This window comes from Anastrepha obliqua, chromosome 2 (assembly GCF_027943255.1).
Source record: "Anastrepha obliqua isolate idAnaObli1 chromosome 2, idAnaObli1_1.0, whole genome shotgun sequence".
Classification (NCBI taxonomy): domain Eukaryota; kingdom Metazoa; phylum Arthropoda; class Insecta; order Diptera; family Tephritidae; genus Anastrepha; species Anastrepha obliqua.
Genome location: NC_072893.1, coordinates 95,380,202 through 95,405,675, shown reverse-complemented (window position 1 = coordinate 95,405,675; position 25,474 = coordinate 95,380,202). Strand labels below are relative to the sequence as shown.

The window sequence follows — 25,474 nt, the reverse complement described above, 5'->3', positions numbered from 1 at the left end:
AAATTAAATGACGATTCTTGATGAGGATCTGCATATAATTTCTTTCGAATGTCTTTGATCAAGGCGAATCTGTTCAAGGTAATATCAGTAGAGCAGCTGGTTTTTTTATTTTATTTTTATCTTTCTTCTTAACCATTAGGATGTCAGCACATCATAAAATGACGAAAAGCCGTTTTACTTGACACTACTCTTAATTTGCTTTTTCATTTTGTTTTTAAAGCAAGTGCAGTTTTGGGAAAAACTTAAAAAAAAAAAAATTAAAAACGAAGATAATGCGGAATTGATTGAATAATATTGATTTTAGAGAAGGCCACACGGGACTGATTATTGGGAATCATTAAAACATATGGAATATATTGGAAAATTCGAGATCCTTATGTATTAAAGGAAATTTATTTAACCTAAAGCATTGACGTCTGCAATTTGCATCTCAATAGGAATGTCTTTTTATAGGAAACCATCTTGTAATTAGGATTTCATCATTAAGCTGGAGAGAGTTCTCATCGGATGACAGATTTGCCAACTCAAGTTCGAGTAAACCACTTAAAAGGGATGATAAGCTCTGATTTTTTAATACTTGTACACAAGTCAAAATAGTGAAATATTTGTGGATTTTTTCAATGTACATATAAGCAATTTTTTCTTCCAAGTTCTTTGAGCCAGTAAAGCAACAACACTATATTAAAATCGCACCTAAAAATCTCGCCACGAAAATAGTACCTTTGTATGTGCGAGTATTACAACCGATTGAATTGTTTAGCAGTTATTCTTATTAATTAATTACATTCTTAGCGAACTTTTTGCTTTACGAACAAAATATGAAACTACGCTTAAGCTATAAAGGAATCAGATCCTAGCTCGTTGGTTGAGTCAGAATGACCCAATGACAACAATTCATATATTTTTAAAATTTGAGGTCAAGACGAATTGGCACCAAATTTAGTTCAGTCAGGCTGAAGAATTTTATGTTATTTAGAAAAACATTTTATTTGTCGAAAAATTTCAACCGTTACGTTTTTATATGATTGAAAAGTTTATATTGGACATTCTTCCAAAATGTTACAAAAATAAAAAGTATGCAGGATTTATTATTAAGAAGGTCCTAGGGAGCTTACGGACATTGGAAATTTTTATCTTTATCTACAATATTTTGTCTTTGACTTTTTTATTTTTGAAAAATGTGACAACTGTTATTTTGGATCCCTGATTACAAATCAAAATACTGTGGGTGTAAGTCAAAATAGGACGTCGTTGAAAATATTATTATTATTATAAATAAATTACAAAGAAATTTTTGTAAAATACTACATGGTGCCGGGCGACGAGACCATTTTGCACCGATTGTGGTTAGTTGTGGTCATGCATCGTGCGACAGTTCGTGGATCTTGATATCTATTTATGATGTTGTCTTTTTTAGCGCAATCTAGTTTTTCATGTAGTTTTTGCCCACTCTTGGAGATGGGGTAGTGCAACACGACGTGTTCAACTGTATCTTTAAACTACAGAAAGTTTTGAAAGTTGAAAGTTTTTAAAACACGGATTATTTTACTTTCTAAAACAAACAATACTTTCAAAATGTCGATTAAAAGATAACAGTAGCAAAATCATGTGCAAGCCAAACTCGTGACAGTTGTAACAGGAAATTAAATAAACACAACTCGGCAGAAAAATTTGTCATATTCAAGTAAAATGTTTCACTAATCAACGGGATTTTCCAGAACAGCTGTCTTATGCATAAACGTATTCAATTTAGAAATAAGCTTAAAAACTGCTTAAACAAAGAAGTTGACCGAATATTATATTAAGTTGGAAAAGAAATCTAGTGCTTCAACCCTAGGGCATGTGCTTTGTGACGAATACTATGTGCTATGTGCTATGACCAACTGGCAGAAATGGCGGCGAAAAGGTTGTTGTTAAACTTATTCGCACCTACTCTCTTTAAATAAGACTTATAAAGTGCGATTTTGGATGCTCTGTGGTGTCCGCCTTTGCTTAGAGACAGCCATTGTATTTATTATATTTAAAAAATCAGCCGTTATTTTGCAAAGGGGTTAGAAAATAAACCAAATGTTAGATAATAACGTCTACAACAGCCAACTAAAATCTCTTGATTTGAGGGTCTTCAAATGGGAATGAAGATGAACAGTTGTAAAATCTTGAATGTATGTTGAAACTAGAAATCATGTACCGGTTGTGCTGGCATTGTTGATCTACTTATAATCGTGCTTATAACTATTTATGGTGATAGTGTTTTTTACGAATTTTTCATATTTGAAACCTACTGATTTATATAAAACATAGCTGGATGTTAAAATAGTCAAGGATTCAGATTCTAACGAAGTCCTGCAAATATTCTAACTAAACTCTAATCATACAGTTGTAATTGTGCACACAAAGCAAACATACCAATTGAAAATAATCATTTACGTTTATTTACTCAAACATGCGAGAAGATGAAGAAAATAATTCAAATTATAACAAAGAATATGTACGAGTATGTTGATTAGATATAAATGTATGTGTGCTTGTGCGGAGCATGGAAAAATGAAGAAGGGTTCTTCTATACATTAACACGTTGAGTGCCATGTGAGTCCAGGTTGGTCTCACAGTGCGAAGAGACTTTCAGGCCTCGTGGTGACACTTGGTCTCACGGTATAATGTGTGAGATTTCGGTTTGTGCTGATGCAGCTGCTTCATAGAGGCTATTAGTAGTAGTGTATTCACGCCATACTAGAGCCATTGCATTGTTTATGCTGCTTGGCCTATGGATATGAGACCAATGTGGCATCATATGGCCTACATTTTGTTGAACAAAATTCTGTTGTATTATGTAAAAAAAAAATTGTGGCCGGACGAACACCATTTTTTTTGTTGTATGGTGGCACTCAACGTGTTAAGTCTAAAAAGCTCTGTTAAAACAGACATGTCAGGTGGCGACCGTGAATTTCACTAAAGATCTGGCTTACCAAATCTCTTGCTCTCCTGTTATTTTGCAATTTGACAACTCTATTTTTATTTTTTCGCACCATTTGCATATGCGAATACAGCGATCCAATTAGCTTGACGCCATTTGAAATGGAAATGTTAGGACAGTTCACCGACTGTCGAGGGAACACACTATTATTAGTTTTAAATACCTATGAAACCCTCATAGGTACATATACAATACATATGTACATATATACATACTGTGTATGTATAAGTGCTTGTGGTGCACGTTGAGGTCAAGGCGAATCTATACAAAATGGTGTCATTCAATCAACAACAACATTGGGACAACATTCCACAGAGTAGAAGAATGGAATGAATGACAAATAGATAAAATTAGTTTGTCGTGCATTCACAACACTACAACAACTTTCCGTCATTCCGTTTTACTGGCATTCTAAATTAAAAGCGAATTGAAGAAGAAGAAATCAACTACTCTAAACACACCACCTTCTATAGATACGCCTTGGTTGAGGTCCACTGCAATTTTGTTTATATTTACTTCTTTATTTACAACCAAACTTCTCAATTCACTAACAATCGAACGATTGAAATAAGGCGAATTCATTTAAGGTGATAGCAGTAGTACAAACCAAACTCACTAGCAAAACAACAAGAAATTTTTCATTTTACAATCAAATGGCTAAAAAAAGTTAGCTGTTTAACTGTTATCACCTGTTATGGATTCGCCTTGGATTGAAACTTAAGAAAGCTTGTAAATAAAATGATTTTCAATGAAAATGTAAAATCAAATTATTGTGCTTTAATTCAATATACGCGAATGCAGAAGACAGGCAAAACCCATGAAGCAACTCACTTTATGCAATTATGTACATATGCACGTAGTATAAACAATATAAAGTGAAAAATAAAAAATAAAGAAAATGTTAATAAATTTTACAAAATTAAAATTTAAAATAAATGACATTGGACCCTGGTGACGACATACAGTTTATATACACTTGTGTTTACATAACTAAGGCACTTCCTTGATGTTTTTACAAAATTTGCAATATTTTTCGTAAATTCGTAAAACATTTCATAGATATCAAAGAATTGTCATCAAATTGCTCAATATTTAGTCAGAATCTTTAGCACACTTCGCAATATGCAGTTTTATGCCAAAAGACGTCCGAAAATGTGATTTATATGGGAAAAATGCTCAACATTATGGGGGGAAAAACGATTTCTTCTGTAGATTCTGATTAAGTTGAAAATTTTGAAGACCTTGTTTGAGAATCAGTAAAATTTTTGTCAAGTTTGTACAAAGCTGGAAACTTTGTTTAATAAGGTTTTTATTACAAATTAACCATTTTCTTGATTAAAAATCGTGTAGCATGAAAAAAATATTGCGAATATTGTAAGAAGTGAAAGTGACTTAACTATGTGAGCATAAGTGTATTTATTATATAAGCATATTAATGTTGCATGTTGTGAATGAATGTAAATGCTGATGAAATGTATTAGTAGGTAGTACACAACAATACTAGTTTCACTAATATTACAAACTACACATGCCCTACCACACATTCTGCTCGTACATACATATAAAATATACTAAAGGAACATAAAAAATAAACGACTTCTCATACCTATTACTTTAACTTAGTGATCCAAGAGGAACCGAACAAAGCAATCACGTCATGCAGGTCGTCAACGATGAAACGGTCGTGGGTGTTGGTGTTGATGTTTTTGTCGCCAAGGATGCAATTAAGGTGACTGCTGGCTGCCACTATTGTTGTTGTGGCAACTGGTGATTGGACGTTATGCTCTGGCTAATTCGCAGAAATTAAGACCGAACTTTTGCAAATCCAGTCGCTGATGCCTTACGAACAATGGCGACTGCTAATGCAATTATCGCTGGCGACCACCGTACGGCGACAACTTGCATTTGAGTTGTTGCCGTAACCGTTGTTGTTACTACTCCTCCTCCTATCGGTGTTAACACTGATCGCCTGGTGTAGTTCCTTTATTGATGTGCTGAAATAGTCGACAATTGCTGTTGTGGTTGTTGTAATGATAGCAATATTTTATGTAGAACTTAAGCATTTTTCGGTGCAACATCCGATTCTGTGTTGGCAATGCACAACGGTGCGTGCATAATTCCAAGGCTTTACTCTTGTTGTTGTTGCAGTTATTGCGACAATAGCATAGACTCAGAAAATGTTGCAAACATATTTAGGAAAATTTCTCTAGATATACTGCATGTAGCATGTAGATATCGGAAAGACGTAAAACAGTTTTACATTTACTGTTGCTCTTCAATTGTGTAGGTTATTAATTATTTATTTACTTCAATTTGTTAGTAATCTATTTCTACTTGATTTTTGTTTGCTTTCAATTCTTTGGTTTGAATTTGTTGCTTATTCATAAACCCCTTTTTTGTTGCTGTGTTAATTTTTTTTTAATGTTATACGCGTTTTTTTTTTTTTTTTTGCTAATATTATTGGTTTACTTTTTATGTTAATTTTATGTGTGTGTTATTCAACATATAAATCCAACAAATATGTACGATGTTACTCAATTTTCTTCGGAAAAGATTTTTAATTGGAAAAATCAGGTGACAAAAGCAATTAAAACACTTGTGGAGAAATGTGAACAAAAAATTGATTGCTGAGTTGATTTTGAGTTCCACCTTTTTCAAATTATATTCAAATCATAGTGAATTTTTTATTTTGTACACCCGCTCCTTCTTGATGTTTCGGGGGCGTGGCCGATTTTGTTATGTTTTTAATCCGCTTGCATTTGTTACTTGATAATTATGCATCGTTTTGGTGCAACAGCCATTGATCGGTTGCCGTTTGTATTATTGTGATGTTCAATTTTCACCACTCTCCGTTGTTTTGTTCAATGTGCTGCTATTCACAGTTTGATCGTTTTGTCTTCAATTAATTACATGTATGTAATATTTTTTTAATAGAATTGGCTGCCTTCTGATGGCAAATCTTTTACTTTTTTCTTTTAATTATACTGTTCTCGATGACTTCTGTAGTTGTGTGGTGTATATGTGTATGGTTTTGTAGGGGGCTATTGGGAAGGCTACTGTTGATCTTTTGTTTAAGGGTCCGTTTTCAATTTTAGTTGGCCAAAAATTTCAAGTTGTGTTTACAACTTAAGCTTATGGTCTCTGCTGATCTTTACTCGTTGGCCGGGTTGGGGTTGCTGGGTGCTGGTCGTCGTCGTTCCGTGTGTGTGTGGGCGTGACTATTGCGCAATGCAATGTTGCTAATTGCTGCTTCTCCTGCTGCTGTTGACTAATTTCAACTGCATTTAGTAATCCATTTCGCCTTTCATTTGATTGTTATGGAATTAAATTCTCATTAGAATTGTTCCACACTTGCATAAGGTGTTTTTTTATTCTGCAATGACGAAAGATATAAATTGGGAATAAATTAGTATTTAATTTTAAAATGTTTGCTTGACTAAAAATGTGTAGAATATAAATATATGTAGCATATGTGTAGCATAACACTCAACAAAATACGAATATGAAAAATCCATAAATGTTTTCAGGTCAGTGAAAATATTGAAAATGAATGCATAAAATATAAAAAACAAGGCACTTTAATTTAAAGTATTTATGTATAACGGCAAAATGATACACTGGGTTAAATGAAGCATAATCTCATAATTTGATATTTAGTACGACATCCCCTTTTTAAAAAAAGCGATTGCTCGTCGGGTCTATGTTAACGCAACGGTTCTAATTTATATTCGGCGAAGGGCTGTCTCTTCTTCAGGTAATGCTGAAGACAGACAGCATAGTGAGGTAGTTCAGAACTAACTAGTAGGCTTGACTGCAGGGTAGTACACTGCCCCAACCAGGGTTTTGGTATTAACGTTTCTACAAAAAAATGTACAAATTTTGCAATGTTGCACTAAACTAAACCCTGTAAAAAGGCATGTTTTTTGCCTACTCAAAAAAGAGCACCAAACACACAATTCCTTAATATTATCATTTTAAGTAGTCAGCTGATTGCAGGACAATTAACTTTCCAGACAAAGATTCTAAAGAGAATATAGGGTTTTTCAGTAAGAGCGCTTCAACTTTTGAACTTTTTTGAATGAAACACAAACGGTTTGACTTTTTTAACTAATTTTTTTTTTTATTATCGAGTTTGAACATATACATTTAAGTATGAAACTCGATTTCTTTTGCTTGACCACCGCGTGCACGTTTTACGAAGTCCAATCGTTGAACCCAATTTTCGACCACTCGGACGGCTTGTTAAATGCACCGTAAAATGGCCCTAATGCTCTTAAAGTAGCAGCAACAGAACGATTATTTTCATAAAAAATTTGCATGATTTTGCAATCGTTGCTCAAGTGTGTAGCGTTCCATGATGAAACGTATACTAATGAAGTTTACAAATGACAAGCGAAAAATAAAAAATATTGCGTCGTTCGACCTCCCTATCGGAAAAAAGTTGAAGCGCACCTATAGAATAACCCTATACATTTATCTCCTTTGTCTTCGTTGAGTGTGGCATTTTTAAAATCGAACGCAGGATTTCCCCGACGGATTATATTTATTTTATGTAGAATCGAGCACGAAAAAAGTAGAGGGCAATGATAAGGCAACGCTATTAGTTTATTGAGGTGGCAGCATTTGGTCGGGCAAGAAACGGGCCATTACTGCCGCCGCCGCATTACTCCAGCAGCTCACACTCGATATATAACCGTATGTGCGATACTCAATACATGTTCGGTATGTGAAAATACCCGGACGACACTAACCAGCTCTTGCCACACGTCTCCTTAAACTCACTCATGTAACACATTTTTGCTCTAGTCCCTACCACCCTGTCGGAACAAGGAAGGAAGCATTCCTGAGATAGACAACAGCGACGACCGATAACTTCAGTGCGCGTGGTAGGATTTTGTGAACTGTTACAGTAACAACAACTGCAGGGTAAACCGGAATGTATGCTTAAGTATATGTATGTATGTAAACACAATTACAGCTGCTGTCCTGCACTTGTTGCTTCAGCTGATAAAATGTTATACTTAGTGTAATTTCCATATGTTTTGACCCATACATTATTCACAGTTTCTACTCTTATTTGTTGTAGTAAAATGTATAAAATACACCACATATGCCCATGTATGAATGAACACACGTGCGTTTGTTTACGGAAGATATGGAGTACAGGTGTATAATATGGAAAAATTAAAAACCAAAACCCAAACCCAATCAAACCAAAATAAAAACTGTAGAAAAATTGATGCATTCGACAGCAACTAGTTGCAATGTACTCTGGTCGTAGGTGGCATATTGCTTTAGTGGTGCAGAGGCACAAAATGCCGCAATGGACTATGAGTGCCTTGTCTAATTATTAGGCCCAAATTAATACTATACCAGATAATGCGATTTTAAATACATACAGGGTTGGCCATATTAAACTGACCCATGTGATTATTAAAAAAATATGGAAAAAGAAACATTTTTTTGTGTTTCATTGTGAAAAACATTTAATTTAGTTCAAGGAGATTCGTTTACATCACTTTTTGAATATGATATCGCGCAAGTGGTCGCCCTTAGCACGTATTTGGATATGTACAGGGTTGGCCATCTTAAACTGACCCATGTGATTATTAAAAAAATATGGAAAAAGAAACATTTTTTTGTGTTTCATTGTGAAAAACATTTAATTTAGTTCAAGGAGATTCGTTTACATCACTTTTTGAATATGATATCGCGCAAGTGGTCGCCCTTAGCTCGTATAGCGTAATGTGCCCGTTTTTCGGCGTTTTCCATAGTTTTGGCCAGCGTCTCGGCCGATATGGCGGCTATTTCCCGTCGGATATTGGCCTTAAGTGCGCCTAATGTCTTTGGCTTGTTGACGTAAACCTTAGATTTCAAATTACAGTAAAAAGTTATAGGGTTACTCAATGGGTCAGTTTAATATGGCCAACCCTGTACATTAAATTTGAAAACAAATAAAATTAAATGATTACATGGTGTAGAAACAAATAAATTCAATATAAAAAAAAGATCAATATGTATTAGTATAATAAATATGAAAGCTAATTACAAAAATTTGTTACTATCGTCGTTGCTAAAAATGTGGTGAAAAGTTAAAACGACTTCGCACATCCAAATGCACTGATATGATAGCAGCAAAGTAGGCATAGAAAAAAAAAACATGGCTGTGCAAATAATAGAAGCCATTTAAAAGACAGTGAGTCATCAACAGACAATCATTTTTTCTTCGAATGAGTAAGTGCGGAACAATGAGCATAGCAACAACAACTAATAAGGTAATGTATTGAAGGTGAAAGAATTGTGCTAATTACAATGGATGTGGTTGATTCAAACAATATATGTATAATGAAGTCAACAAATCATAAATAAAATAATTATTTGCAATACACAGACATATAATATATACACATGCACAAAAATTTTATTTTGAAAGTGGTATAAGTCCATTTGTTTTCATTGAGAAATCACATAATTCACTTAACATTAAATAATCGTAATCATTCAGTTAGTACTTAAAGTGTAAATCTAAATATTTTCCTTATTTTTCTTGACTAAAGCCAAACAACAAAAGTGAAATTAAATTTTCGATAAATGAAAATAAATGAATTCACCATTTATTATTTGTGATAAGAAAGTGGCGTTCGCTAATAACCCAACAAATGTATTTAATTTTAGTCAAATTCAAATTCGTTAAAACATTGTCAAGATTAGAACAATTTACTTAAACTTTGAAATGACTGAAATGCTAATTTGTATGTATGTATTAACAAAAGCATTTGAGTGACGTCATTGCCGACAAAAAAAAAGAGGTTGTGCAAATACAAATTGAAGCATAAGATAAGAACCGTCAAAAGTGGCAAAGGGATATAGTAAAATAAATAAATAGTAAACAACACCAAGACGCACACCACAAATAGAAAGAAAAGATCAGCTAAACACCCAAGAAAGAGTGAAAGCGCTAATTATACATATATATGTATACATATGTATATAGAAAGGGGGCTAAGCGGGCTATCGAATACATATTAGCTCTTTGTTGATAATAGGTAAGAACCAATTATTAAATTTGCCTAGGTACTTAGGTTAGGTTAGGTTAGCCTGGTTGGCAATAAGCCACGCATAGACCTTTTGGTCCCTAGCGATACCAGATGGAGACCGACCTCTATGAATACCTAAAATAGACATCATGTAGGATGTGAGCGCTTTTGGCGAATCTAAGTAGAGCTGGGAGCTACGCTTTTGAGACGCTCCCAGACATTTTAGTCGCGCTTTTAATAATGCCGGACAAACGCACAGAAGGTGTTCCAAAGTTTCCTCAACATCCTCTCTGTGTTTCCTGCATTTGTCCTACTCCTAGAGCATACTCCTTATATTCTAACGCCTTTTCTATGTTTAGTACAAGTGAGTGAAGTGCAGTTTCAGTAGATCTGCCTTTAGTGTAAGAATGCTGCGCCTTGGATAATTCGTCTGGCGCAATTGTGTCTCTAATGTATGTGTCTAGAATCTTCTCTAACGTTTTCAGGAGAAATGAAGTCAGACTAATGGGCCTGTACTCCTTCGAGGAGAGAGGGTTGCTTTTTCCCGCTTTTGAAATAAACGCTTTTGAAATCACCACAACTCTCGCTTTTCTCCACAATGCAGGAACGTAGCTGAACCTCAAGCCTCCCCTGAATATCGTTCTTAACCATGGTACCACAAGATGGCTTTCCTTTTGGAGCATGGCTGGGAAGATTCCATCCAGTCCTGGCGATTTATATGGGTCGAAACTTTGTATAGCCCATTATATCTTGTTGGGGTCGTAATTACGTTCGTCGGGATGTCGTGCACAGTATCTCCTCTAGGTTCGAGATCTGTAGTGTCCGCACACCCTGGAAAATGTGTGCTGACTAGGTCTTCTAGAGAGTCTAGGCCTAGGTACTTGAATAATAGGCAAATTTACAGTGTTTATGTATTTGTAAGACAATGTCTAGTATTTTCTACTTGAAACTGAAACCAATTAGCAATTCGCATACGAGGCCAAATATCAAGTTTTCAATATTAAATAGTTAAAAATCTAGAAATAATTATCTTAAATTGCATTCTTCACAAACTATGTATGTGTAATCAATTCATTGCTGCACCAATCAGCAGTACCAACTTGATATGATAGTTTTTTATAAGAAAATAAGGAAATAAAGTAAAAAAAAATAAATTTGGATAGAACTTTAGATAAGAATGCAGAAACTGATACCGATGACTGTCTACAAAATATTAATTTTCCTAAAATGGAAAACCCACAGTTTTAAGGTATCAACATTAACCCATGTCGAGTCAAGAAACTTGAGAGCTGAGTTGTTTAAAATAGTTTTTCTATTTAGATAACCTTGAACAGTTAACTATATGAAATACTGCTATGTCACAGACACTTTAGCACAGCACGCAACGGATTATTGTGCCGAGTTACTTAACAGTAGAGATCCACAAGAAATATGTCATTATTACTCTATTGAAGGGCACGCCCTCATGCAAGCATGTGTACGCCGCTATTTTGAAATGCTCACACCGAAAGTCAAAGTTACTGAGTCTTCAAAAGCTGCACCACCAGACAGCCAGACTCAGCGTTTGGCCTGAACTTACAAAAATTGATACCAGAAGTAGCCACAATAACATATCACAATAGTGACACCACCTTACACACCAACTAAAAAATGTGCTACAAGTCGCTGTTGCAACAAACAAAAACTCCAAAACGGGTCACAACTCAATTTTGATTTCATAGCTGTTGCCGCATGTTATCGTCTACTCCACTTACTCTGTTCGTTTAGATGAGTATTAGAAAAGGGAATGAGCGACATTTGCACTTGCACAGTTGACGCGTTTCTCACGTTCACAGTTAATTTTAGAGTTTGTGCACATTTCAAATTTCTTATGTTAAGTATTGAATTTTTTAATGCGTTTTCCAATTGTTGCGCATTTCTTAAAGAAATTGGGTAGTTAGCAAATTTAAATATTTTAACAATATCCTGGTAGTAGTGGATGTAGTATGCTATGACGGAGGTTCTGTCATGATTGTGTGTTAGCTCAGGGAGTGGGAAAATTAACTTTTATAGATGGCAGAATGGAACGAGATTTTTTTTTATATCAACAAGATAATGATCCAAAACTTAAAGCTTATAATGATGAAATGTGGATACTTTTCAACATGATTCCTATAGAAAATCTTTGGGACTATCTCGAAGATAAAGAGCGGGAAGAGAAAATTTCATGAAAAAGTGACCAAAAGGCAATTTTGCTCGATGAATGAGGAAAAATATCTCCCGAATTACGTCGAAAGTTTGTATAATCTATGGCAAGACGTTTTATTCAATAATAATGACTATCATACGAAATATTAAATAATTTGTCAAAAGCAAATACTTTTGTGAGCAAATAATTCTAATTTTTTTACATATTGATAATTTTATATGAAAAGTTTTAAGTTTTGCCGACTTAATTAAGTAGCATTAACCTTTAATAATTTGTCAAATAAATTTAAAAATCACACAAGTAAAGATTTACTTTTTATCGTCTTCACATGAAAATACTTATGTGAGCCACTGTACCTATGTATGTAGGAAGGCCTTAAAATGCATAAAGGAGTAGCAAAACTTAAATGCCTATAGCGATGTGAAAAAATACATGAGCATATGTATATATGTATGCACACACTATAAAACATTTAAACTGTAACAACGAAAGTTTTCAATAACGAAAACGAATGCATCAACAAAATGTAGACTGCAAGTAGTAACGAGCGCTGCACGAAATGTTAAGCCGAACTGTATACGGACGCATGTGCTAGTTACATTTTCGTCCGACGACGACACAAAAAGAAGCAACCAAACGTTTTGAAATCATCTGCTCTTTGCAGATTGCAGCAGCGTTAGGAACTGCATGATACGGCGGCTTGTGTGTAGTCTGTGGCGAGGACAGAAAAAACAAAGCACAAAATAATTAGTTTTGACTTTTCCTTCCTTTTTACTTCACAGAACAAAATAGAGATAAAGAAGATAGAATTAGGCAGATAATCAACCACCCAGCTCGACTATGGCAAAATGTGTTCGAGCGATATGCACAACCAACAACCAACGGTTGTGACTATTTCTCGAGCATACCAGGTGCACATGGACTTGAAAGGCTGGGAGATATGTACATATGTATAATGGCAAAGCCAAGAGAAGAGAACAATTTACATAGTCAAGTTATCGTATATATGTGCATATATTACATATGTATACTTTTAGCGCCACTATTTTTTCTAAATACGAGCGGGTATGAAGTTCCCCAAAGGTAGTGAAAATTAACTTTGAAAATAGTGTTGTAGAGAGTTTTTCATACAACAAAAAACTGCAAATAACAGAAAACCGCCAATAAATGGAAGAGAAAATAAAAACGAAAAAGGCAAATCAAGACGATAAAAATGCAAGGTAAGCTAGTTTCGAACAGCACTGCGAATATACTTATACATATACAAAAAAGCGAATTCGCTATCAGTTCGCAATAGAAGTAGCAACATAGAGATATCACACATACTTGTATGCAGAATTGTACGCGAACAGTGGCAAGTGCACATTTTTATCTATTCGACTTCAGACATATGCATACACATATATATACAGTAATATTATACAACAATATTGAACAAATATAAGCTGCTTTTCTAACAAGTTCTACTCAATTCAATAATTTTTTTATTTCGGTATTTGCCTACATGGGCTAAAAACTGGCATAACATACGAAATAAATCATCCCACTGCAAATATAAAATATAAAATATCAATAACGGATGGTCATCAGCATGCAACCACACACCACAGAGTTCGACTTCAGAGACGTCATATAACTGGAGGACCCTTAATTTGAGAAACGCATCATGGCGCGAGAAGCTTGACTTTAACACTTATTGCGGATTTATGCGCCAATTTATTATTAAACAATTAAAGTAGTAAGTCTGTGAAGAGAAAAGTCCCTTGGGCGTGGAATAATCCTAAATTGCGTTAACAAGTTGGTTTGACCAAGAGCTACATGGAAGCTAAATAACCAAAACCAGGAAGAAAATTTGCTAGTCGAAGGAAATTAGTGAATAATTAAATGTAAACATCAGGAGAAGAATCGTAAAAAAAAAATGTTTAGTGTAAAACGTAAGTAGGTTCGATTGATATGAGGAACAATTGATCAAGTGATCTTAGCTAATTAGTCACCTTAATGGTGATTCGCCTAGTAAGGTCATAACTTTTAAATATATTAAATGTATAATAATTTCTGCGGCTTTAACCCTTTCAATACGGATTTTTTTAAGGGGAAAAAATATTTAACCATGAAAAGTTATTACTAGTGATCTAAATAGTATGTCCTCTTGTATAAATAAAGAAATTATTTCTAGGAATTGAGAAAATGTCCTGGGAAAACATTGTCCCACCCGTAATGAACACTCAGTAGATCTATAATTGTCGTTTTTCCACTTACTGACCTAGCACGTGCTACGATTTAACTACGACTGCAATACATGTGTAGAGAAAAATACAAAGTATAACGGGCCATACGGAGCATAATTGATGGTATATCTCGTAAAAAACTGATGGGAAGAAAATACACAGCGATGCAAAGAAATATTTGGCATTTAGTAAAACGAAAACACTCATTGGGACGTATGTGTCCCGTTAATATTGAAAGGGTTAAATCTTAAATATTTTTTTCCTCTTAAATGACGACAATAAATAAAAAAATTAAATAGGTATATTTATTTAGATTTCCTTTCAAAACTAAAACAGTTAAATCGATATACATAAAGCGAAGGCCAAAGCAACAAAATTAATTTTTCTTATATTATAAGCGATCGCTGTATCTGTTGTTGTTGTAGCACCATAAACATTCCCCATACATATACGGGGAATGCTGCTGAAGTGACAGTCCTTGGCCGGATATAAATCCGTGGTGAGAGGAAAATAAACCTTATCGGAGATTATTTTCTATTACGTTTTTTTTTTCTTCAATATTTGGAATAAAATGGTTTGTTGCGTATACGCAACACCGGTCGGAAGTGAGCTAATCATCATGGCTGTTGAAAAGGCAGTCTAAAACCACCACCACACTTATAGTAAACAGCTTAAATGAGCTTTATGAAATTGAAATATGAAATGGGTTGATAAAAATTATTTACAAATTTCCTATTACATACATGTAAATAAACTCTTTAAGGGGGGAAGCTGGTCTAGAGCGCAAAAAATGGGCATATTTTATGAATTTATTTTGACTCAACAAAGGAATCAATCGAAAATCTGTGAAATAGGTTTAATAATATAGCTTTCATGGTACAAATACAAAATTTTTCGTCTGAATTAATTTCAAAATGGCCGCTGTCCAGCAGTTCTCCTAAGGCGCCTTTTTTTCTAGTGGGTCCATTGCCGAAGACGTAAACTCCTTAATTTTTGTCCTGGATCAAAAAATAAAATTTTTTTAGTTTCTATATAACAACAGAAAGAGACGTACGTAGGATTTTTTCGATATTTTGTTTTTTTCGCGAAATGGTGCACGTTTGAACAAAAAGTTACAATTTTCACTATAAAGAACGACATAAAATTGTTGATTAAAAAAAAACTATGTAATATAAATAAAAAATCCTACGTACGTCTCCGGAGAAAGGTATTTCGAATGTATTGTCAAAATTTCGTAAGAATCGGTAAAGATTTGTTCGAGTTATGTCTTCGGCCAGTTTAAAAAAAGTGATTTCGAGAAAAACGCGTTTAAAGTTGTAAGTAGCGTTCGGGGCATACCTGCGAGGCACTGCCGTCGAATGAAAAATTTGGGCATTTAGACATTTTCGCTGGCATCCCTCATTTGGTATATTATTTCTAAGACCCTAAAGCACCTTTTAAGACAAAAAAAAATTTTTCGATTTTTTCAAAATTCTAGACCAGCTTCCCCCCTTAAGTCATAAGTGAGTTACACAAACCTTACAAAATTGCAATTAAGTTTATCGAAAGAAACGTCATAACTAAACTTTGATAAAATGAAATTTAACGAGAAAAACAAATTGCCAACTGATAATATCTGATGGGTATAGGCGATACAAAAATTACATAATCTAGAAATTAAAAGAAAAAATCGCACAGCTCGAAAATAAGTGTATAATTCACAAATTAAGCAACTGATAGATGACAATTCCGGAACTGTTGATTGAACTATTGATTATTAAAAATTTTGTCAATTACAACACATGAGAAAACTGTATTGCAGATATTAAACGTAAAAATAAAAAATATATAGACAAAACAAGAAATGAAAAATAAAATTTGTTAAAAATAAACCAAAAAGATAAAAGCAGAGCAAAGCCAATTAGGCGCAGCGAGAGAGTGTCTGGTTAGAGGGTGAGCAGGTCTATTGAAATGCCTAGAGCTAGCAGAGAACGAGCGCGGAAAATCGTCAAACAAACACAAACGTAACAGCACACACACACACACATACGACATACGTATTTAGCATAATACGTGATAGTATGCCAATTGTTTTCTGCTATTATTGTACTTTTTCGTAATTTTCTTTTTTGAAACGGAAACTGCTGCACGAGGAGCCAAAGTGCATATTATGTTTTATCTGCTTCTTGCTTCCATTTAGAACACATGACTACGAAATTACGTCAAACAACAATTCGGTTAGCTTATATAAGAACAAAGAAATATGATTTTTAGCTTTACACACGATTTTTTTGTTTTTTGGAAATTTGTGTACTATTATATTTTATTGCTTGATTTATTTAATTTTAGTATACTTGCCAACAATGCCTTTACGTACATTTATTCGTTCATCATCGTTACGTCGCCGTTGTTATCGCAGTCAGCTGTGTTTTTGTCGTGGATATTGTGTATGTGTATGGCTTTGTTTGTATGTGAATTTGAAAATATGGGCGTAAGCGTGTGTGAGTAAAAACTTTCAGCTGATTTCGATTATTGCAAGTTTTCTGATCACTTCCACAACTGACTAACTGATGCCTGAGCTTGCTGACTTGTACAGCAACGATGTTTGCTATTGTTGTCGTTTGGCCCAAAAACGTTGTATGTTGATACGGTGATGTCGTCGTAGAGTATATATGTTTGTAAGTAGGTACTACATATGGTCGTTTTTCGTTCGTTTTGTTCGTAGATTTTTGTAGTTGAATAATTCAAATTTGTTATGCTTCAATAATTTAGTTAAAATAAAATTTTGTTATTTAATTTTTTACTTTAGCAAACATTTTTAAACATTCCGAGGTTTTTTAATTTTTGCATAACATATTTCCAATTTACTGTTCTCGTTTTCGTAGCGCGCTTATTTTATTTTCGGAAATTATTTAAAATTACCTAATTTTCCGCTTAACGCACGATATTTTAAATATTGTGGTTATTTCTTTGACTTTTCTTTATTTTATCTTTCTTGCGTTTCGTTGTTTTTTGCGCTCGTCACAGCTTTTCGCTTTGCCGATTTTCTGCTTCGACTCTCCAATACTACGCGTAGTTGTCCGCGCGTTTTCTATTCTATTGATTTTCAAATATTTTTTTAGTTCAATAATTAGCACAGGGTTGGGGTTAGTAAGTAGTGTCAGTAGAAAATATAAATAAAATATAGTAAAAAAATCAGTGTTTTAAGTAAATAAGAAAATAATAAAAATCGTATCACACCTTTCACAAGCACGCTTCACTAAAAATGACACTCGAACCGTAGCAAAGAACATTCCAAAAGTGACTGAAACTCAGCAAGCAAGCAGCATCGTGCTCTTACGCTTCCGTAAGTATTTTTACTTCGGCTTTTTCCACATTCAACTTTTGTTTATTCTCAATGTTTCGCCAACATGCATTTTAGTTAGTTTTTAATATTTTTCGAATTTATCATTTAAACGCTTAAAGGCAACGAAACCAAATAACAAAACAAATTCCGTAGTAAATGTTTATTTCACTTTATCACTTATGACGATAATGGCAATGTGTACGCGTGATTCCATTAGCACAGCCGTTGCCTAATGGTGGTTGATTAGCAATGCTGCTTGTCGCCCTACTCAAACGTCTCTAGGCGAATGACGGCAAAAACAATTGATAACTGCAAGCGCTAAACAAGTTGTAAAAACAGAATATTCAAAGTCCAAATCTAGGAAGGTACTAAAAGAAACTGAGTCGAAAAAGGAGCACGGTGTTTAGCATCATCGCAGCAGTGGCAGTGACAGTGGCGGTGTTTGCAGAAGCGACGTCAGAAAGTAGGCAGCCACAGTGCCCACATGCCACGAAATAAGAACACATACAATCGGTTATGCCGCTGCTCCGACTCGCTTCCCCACACACACTCGCACACCTAAGCGTGCGTGCATGCATGCTCTTCCTCTCTCTTTCACGACGTACCACGGCTTAAATAAACCGTTTAAACACGCCTTCGGCTCAACCGCCAAGTCTCATATGCACTTTTCCTAAATTGGCGAAAAATGAAAAATATTCGTGATATGTACTTAAGTAATCTGCACCAATACCAATACATATTACAATGACATCTCCACTGTCTCGCACACTTATCATTCGATATCCTGTTTACTGTAATGTTACGAGTATATGTATGTATTGTATATCCGCTGCCGCAAATGCAGGTAGTTAGAATATGGGATATGACTGATATGGATATCGACACGAGCCACGAGGATGGCGGCCAATAGCCAGCTCAACGGCGGAGGAGAACAACGAAACAAATTAGGTACCGAAGCAAAGTAGAACAAAAAGCAATGACAATGAAGTAAACAGAAAGACAGACAGCAGGCAGACAGTCAAGGTGGACAAATCTGCAATTTTAAGCGGCGCGCTTTGTAATTTAATGCATTGTTATTTCTATTGGAGAAAATTTATATGTAGATGAGTATGTTTGTGCACGTTTAGGCGAATTTTATTAAGTCGCTACCGAAGCAATTCAAAAGAGGGCTTGAATATGTCCATTTTTTTTAAATTACTTAAATTTATTTTTTTGATTTTATTTATAACAAAGTTTATACGTTTTTTTTTCTGAAAATTATCATTGTATGAAGGGTGGGCGTAGTTATTGACCGATTTCGCCAATTTTCAATGCCAAGCTTCAAGTTATCGTGTGAACGGATAGACATGGCTAAATCGACTCCACTCATATCAAATTTTGCTAATTTATTTATTTTCGAATTTCAATTCTTAAAAAAAAAAAAAAAATTAGAAATTTTAATAAATAAATATATATATTATATTATATTATATTATATTATTAATCATTGAATTTATATATTTTATTATATTATTAATCATTGAATTAATATTATATATCATTGAATGTTTCAAGAGGTTCAAAATTCCTGTTGATTTTTTGCAATTTTTTCCCCTAACGGTGCTGTTCATACAAATAATTTTCGTTTAATTTTTTTTAATCACCACTTTCATTTGGTATTTATGGACATTCAAAAAACATCTAAAAAAAAAACACTATACAATAAAAACAGACACCCTGTGATAAAAAGTATTTAAAACTAGCTTGCTCAACGCATTGATCTTAAGGTAATCAAAGTAATACTATTACAGGCTGTAAAAAAGTTTACCGAGACGTTTGAGTAGCTTTGACAACTTAATCATTGCTTGTGCATTAATATTATGAGAATTATTATTGTGTGGCGTCTACCAACCAACACAGGGTGGATTATAGGATAACCTTTCATAGCGGAAAATAATACATATTCATGTTTATATTATGTGTGCAATTTTAGGCTTATCATTTCGCATTTCCAACTAAAATATTCGTACATATATTTAATTATATCTGTTGTAATTTCATAGTTGCACTGTCACTGCTGTCGTCGCCACTATTGTCGTCAAGGTCGTTCGCGGTTTCCCCCGTTCGAGTTTCAGTTTTCATTTGTTTCTTTCATTCAATATACTAGTTATTTCTACTCATATTTGTACTTTCCCCAATGAAGATTTGCACATCGTTTACTTATATTAAAAGCTTTAAAAGCACTTAAGTATGAATATGTATGTGCGTACGCGTACTTACACACATACATATATGCCTATATATACAGTGGCGGTCAAATTAATAATACCGCGACTATTTATTTATTCCACTTCATCTTTTTTTTTTTTAATATAACCAAAACCATATAAATCAGAGTTTCAAACTTTGTGCAAAATTTAAAAAAATCAACAAATCTTCAAATTTTTATTCAGAATTTTTAAATGGCTAGGATTTTTATTCAGAATTGTTGATGTTTTTTGGACTTCGGCATTATGGCTAAAATTTTTTATATGAAAGAAAATGCGCAACACCGGCAAATAACCAGTTCAATCTTGAAGAATTATACCAATATTGAACAGACAAAAAGCTGTATACATAGAATTTTTCTAAAAACTCCTACTAAACAGTTTGAAAGTTTGATTAAAATTTGTTCATTTTTTGAAAATTTCAGTTATATAATTTTTCTTATAATGTGAAGTGATATATGTTTGTAAATTAAATAAACAAATTAATAGTCAAAAGTTGGCAGAACCAAATGTCGCGCGCTATTATCTTGACCGTAATTGTACATATGTATATACATATATCTAATGTGAATACAGTATGATATCTTAATGAAGGTAAACATGTTTGTCATGTGTTTGTGAAAAGAAAAAAAAAACAAAGAGAAAATTATAAAACCAATATTAAAAGAGCTGATCGAGCGTTAACAACAATTGGAGAATTAAAGTTAGACCTACACAGCCAAAGTAAGTGGTAGAGCAGTTAGGCATGTGAATATGTATATATGTATATATATTATATTTGTATGTACACACACTACATACTTTACAGGCACATACATGTGTTCATACTATTTATAGAAGGAAGATATACCATCCACACTCATCTTACTAATAAACGATGAAAAGGAAAGTTAGGCCATTTGGCAAATGCAAATATTTTAAAGACTGAACCGAGACATAAGCTGATCATTTACACCATTATTATTTTCTTTCATTATTGATTCCCTTTACATTCATCATTATTCAAGAGGAAGATTAAGTTAATGTTTCCAACAAATCTTTAATTGCTTTTCCGAACAGTTGCAAAATCTTGAAAAATATCGCCATTCCACGGTCAACACCATAGCGGTTTCTGAGCGCGGCTAACAGGTAAGTTAAACCGAATCGACCACAAGATACGCATTAAACAGACTTTTATATTATATTCTTTCTCATGAAGGATTGTCACAAAACAGTGATAGTAATGTGCGCAACTTCGGTTGCCAACGAAAGAGTATTTCCAACAGCTGGTGAACTTGTTTCAAAGAACGGAATCGTCTAAGAAAAAACAATATCGAGAAAACATGTTATCAATGGAAACATTTCTTTGTTTAAATAAAACCTTAACGTGTGGAAAATGCATACTTAAATTTAATTTCACTTATTTTATTTTTATAAAGTTTTTGTCACACAAATATGAACTGAGGAATGAATATAATAATATTTATTTACATATTTTCTTTAAAAAGAAAGTAAAAAAATATACATGGAATTTTTGTGAAAACTGTTTATAATCTTTTGTTTAGCTATTTCGATAGGGGCCATTTCTGTTATAGCTTTTCTTTCGACAGAAACGGTTTTTAAATACTCGCAACCGCACATCACTAGCAGAATACTCAAAAAAAAGAAACTGGGATTGCAATACTAACAATGAGCGCGCATTAGCAGATCAGCGAGGAACAAAAGAAAACGCGAAAAATAATGGGACACCTTCATTCTTGATAGCACATTTTGATGTGAGCATACCTGTGAAATTATATGTACAAGTAATATGCAAGGAAATAATAAATTTTTATGGACAGACGTTCAAGGAAGGCCTACTTTCATCGTGCACAAGATAATAACAATGGTCAAATTATATTAGTATTTAGTAGCCCTTTTCAGAAACACTTTTACTATCTACGTTTGTACTTTAAAACAAAAGACAACAAGGCAGTCTATAGAAAATAATGCAACCACCACCGTAAAAGAAAATTCAGAACATTAAATAAGAAGGACAACTGTATTATTCACACTTGTCTTTAATGGACAGATTCCGGCTAATTCATTTATGCAACACATTTACGTTTGCTCAGTATCTGATTAAGTACTTAATCAGAACATAGTCGCTAGATAGCTGAACTAACACAAGTAACATGTCTATCAGACGCTTTTTAATTATTGTACCTAGTTTGTATGAAAATCTCAATGCTATTTCAAGATGTTCTAATGACTTTATTCGATCGGCCAGTAGTGTTAATATTTTTTTTTTAATCGACGCTCCGGGAAATTGGTAGCCGCCTTCTTATTTTATCGTCTATTAAAACAAAAATACACCGATGTCACGTGCATACGGGTACTTTGCATGAAAAATGGTGGGCGGCATAAATTACGTACATCAATTGTAAACAAAAATTCAGCTGAATTGGAGTTGTTGTGTGTTAAATCGGTTTATGTGAATTCTTTTGTTGAAAATTCACAATAACCTCCGAGTGGCACTCTCAGCACGTTTGCCGTTTGCAAACCATTTTTATTGTTTTTTTTTGGTTTTGATTTTTCATTCAAAAAAAATTAGATGTACAAAATATTTTCTTAAAAATTTAGTTCTTTTACGCTGTAAAATTCAGATAAAACATAATATTTAAATTTAATTTACTCCATATAATAGATACTCCAAGTAATCTAACCGGTTCCGAATAAGGCCAATGCATTATTTGAATAGAGTTCCCAGAGTCTGTTCCTACAAGATTGCATGCGCTCTGGCGAAACACCTTTTAATGCTGCTAAGGATAAAAAAACATGCCCGTCCATGCTTTTATCATGTCAGACCTTGGTGAAAATTGTCATTTCAATCCATCAAACGGGTAAAGACTTTCACACGACAGTCGGCTTTACTTCCCAGAACGACTCGGATTTAAATTATACCAAGGACTGCATCATTTCCCAACGAATGTGATTATAGGCGTTTTCTATTCACCACTCCCCAGCTCATTATGTTTGGGCTCTGATCGCTTGACGAAACATTTGCGTATGAAAGCACCAACATAGTTACCGAGCAAGATTCGCCTCCAGCGAGCATGGTTATACCTCATAAAACTGGTATAACTCTAACAGATAGATGAAAAGGTTATGGTGAGAAAGGAACATTTCAGAACCCTACAAATGATTAGGAACGATGCCCACGGTAGGCTAAACTCCTACTTATTTTTTTAATGGAGAAAGCAAAAGGTATGCTCAATTGACAATTCGAAGCTCGGGGGATTCTGCTGTTTCCGTGGCGCCGCAATCTTATGGCGGATTCTTATAGAACTCGACAAAAGAAAACGAAATGAAAGAGTAACATTTTTTGATATCTCGCTTAGTTTTCGAGATATTTAACACGGAAAGGAGTTCTACGCAAAAATACTGTGGATTGCGTAGCCGGAGTTGGACTGATGAGGGCTATTTTTTATTTAATATCTCGAAAACTAAGCGAGATATCACAAAATTTTACTCTTTCATTTCGTTTTTTTTTGTCGAGTTCTATAAGAATCCGCCATTAAATTGCGGCGCCACGGAAACAGCAGTATTGCCGAAGCTCGGCTTGAACTTGCCAAGATTTATCTTCCACGCTAAGTACTGATTTATATTATTTCATCCGAACTATGCTGTTTTCTATTACTTCTTATTTATATCGCATTCGCGCAAATTCAACTATGTATGTATGTACGTATTATATAATTTTTAATGTACACAATTTTTATTTTTTTTATTTGCTGAGATGCTTTTAAATCTTTTTTATTTCTAGAAAAATTACCTCATTTTAGAGTACAAGAAATAAAACAAAACCGAACAAAGAAAAAATGTTAGAGGACAGACCAATACAACGAATAGGATTTGTGTTGTAATTATATATCAATTGTGAATGCAAATATATAGTTATATATTTTATTAATAAAAACTGCAAACGAACACTTTTAGTTTGTGGATTATTTTAATCATCAGTCATTTACCTGTTGTCAAACACTTTCATCTTTTTAGATATTTTATTTTTATTGCTTTCGAATAGCAATGAAACAAATCTTGCCCAGAATTGAAGCGTAAACTTTTTATTCAGAATTATTTTTCAACAAAGCTATTGCTCAAGTCAAGCGCACCAAAATACAACGAACGCACTGAAGAATGACTGAATGAAACAAAGAAATTTCGCTTTACTACGCAGCGTTGGAGACGACTGGAGCCTAACCCCAATTCAAGTCAATTGAGTAAATACGCTGCCGAGAGCAAATCACATAAAGGCAAGTAGAATAAAAGAGAATTGGGTAGGAAGAGAGTGTAAGTGAAAGAAAACGATGAGAGGAAAATGCGTTTTGTGCAAAAATAATACAAAGCGCTAGCGAAAAGAGGGATCGAAAAATCAGTATTAAACATTTTTAATAAAAAGGAAACTTGTAGGTAATATAAACACACGAAAGATCATGCAATTACAACCAAGAATACAGTTGCGGACATAAAAATCGGCAAAATAAGATTCACTGGAAAAACTAATTACTATTTTTACTATTTTTGTTTATATGTCTATGTACACATATTTTAATATTTGGTCAAAAAAAAAAATATTTAGCGGGCTGGATTTCCATTGCTACCACGGAAAAGTTGCTTATAATGTCTAATTGCGTGGACCGAATTGAAAAAGTTATAACACATATCAGCCTTTTGATTTATAGTACTTTTTATAAATTACCATTAAGAATTAATAGCAATATTTAACGCTAAAAATGCTTCTACTTTGCATAAGCTTGAAAATGCCCTATTACAGGCAGACGCTTATTTTGCTTAAATACAACACCGAAAAGTAACAATATTTACTTTTAAACACTCTTTTTTAATTGAAGATTTGATTTAAAACTATTTTTATTCAATAATACTAGGAATTTTATTAAAATTCTATTATTACATATGTTCTTCTAAACGTTTGTAATACCGTGCAAAATAAATTTGGGGACGAACTGTCAAAGGATAAAGAATAAAGCGAAACAAGATAAAGCCCAGTCAACCTGTAGTAAAAATTTTGACCTGCGACGCTTTTTTGTTTGGAAATGTATTAACAAAACAAAAATATTTTTACAAATAGTGAAAATTTTTTTTTTCACTAATTTTTAAGCCTTTATGGGGGTTGTATAGTGACCGTAGGGGGTTGTGGCTTTCAAATTTATAATGATGGGACCTTGCTCTATCTAATGGGCGTTGTGGATGGAGAACCGACCTCCTCCCCTCCCCCCTCCATCCAAATACATCTACTACAGTAATGGAAAACTTAGCAAATTTTTCAAATGCAGTGCCATTTAAAACTAAAATTACTTTCATTAAATATTTCAGAAATATTAATTTTGCTTGTTTTGCCTTTTTTAATGTAAAACATTATTTGTTCAAAATAGAGGATGGATAATCGATTCGCAGCAGTACTGCACAATTTTATTAAGGGGTTATATACCTCGTG

The 25,474-nt window shown here is 33.7% G+C and overlaps 1 protein-coding gene across 7 annotated transcripts in view; it reads right to left on the bottom strand.

Moving 5' to 3' along the window:
- The window catches only part of LOC129236969 (uncharacterized), a 55,861-nt gene that overhangs the window by 11,454 nt on the left and 18,933 nt on the right, over positions 1-25,474 (bottom strand). For 3 of the 7 annotated variants that reach the window (XM_054871300.1, XM_054871302.1, XM_054871304.1), the window contains exon 2: positions 4,581-6,347. The gene's annotated coding sequence lies outside the window, so the exon portion shown is untranslated. Of the gene's footprint in view, positions 1-4,580; positions 6,348-16,783; positions 17,503-17,646; positions 17,753-23,987; positions 24,132-25,474 lie in introns of those variants that run through there. The other 4 variants (XM_054871305.1, XM_054871301.1, XM_054871303.1 and 1 more) reach the window with 4 other exon arrangements.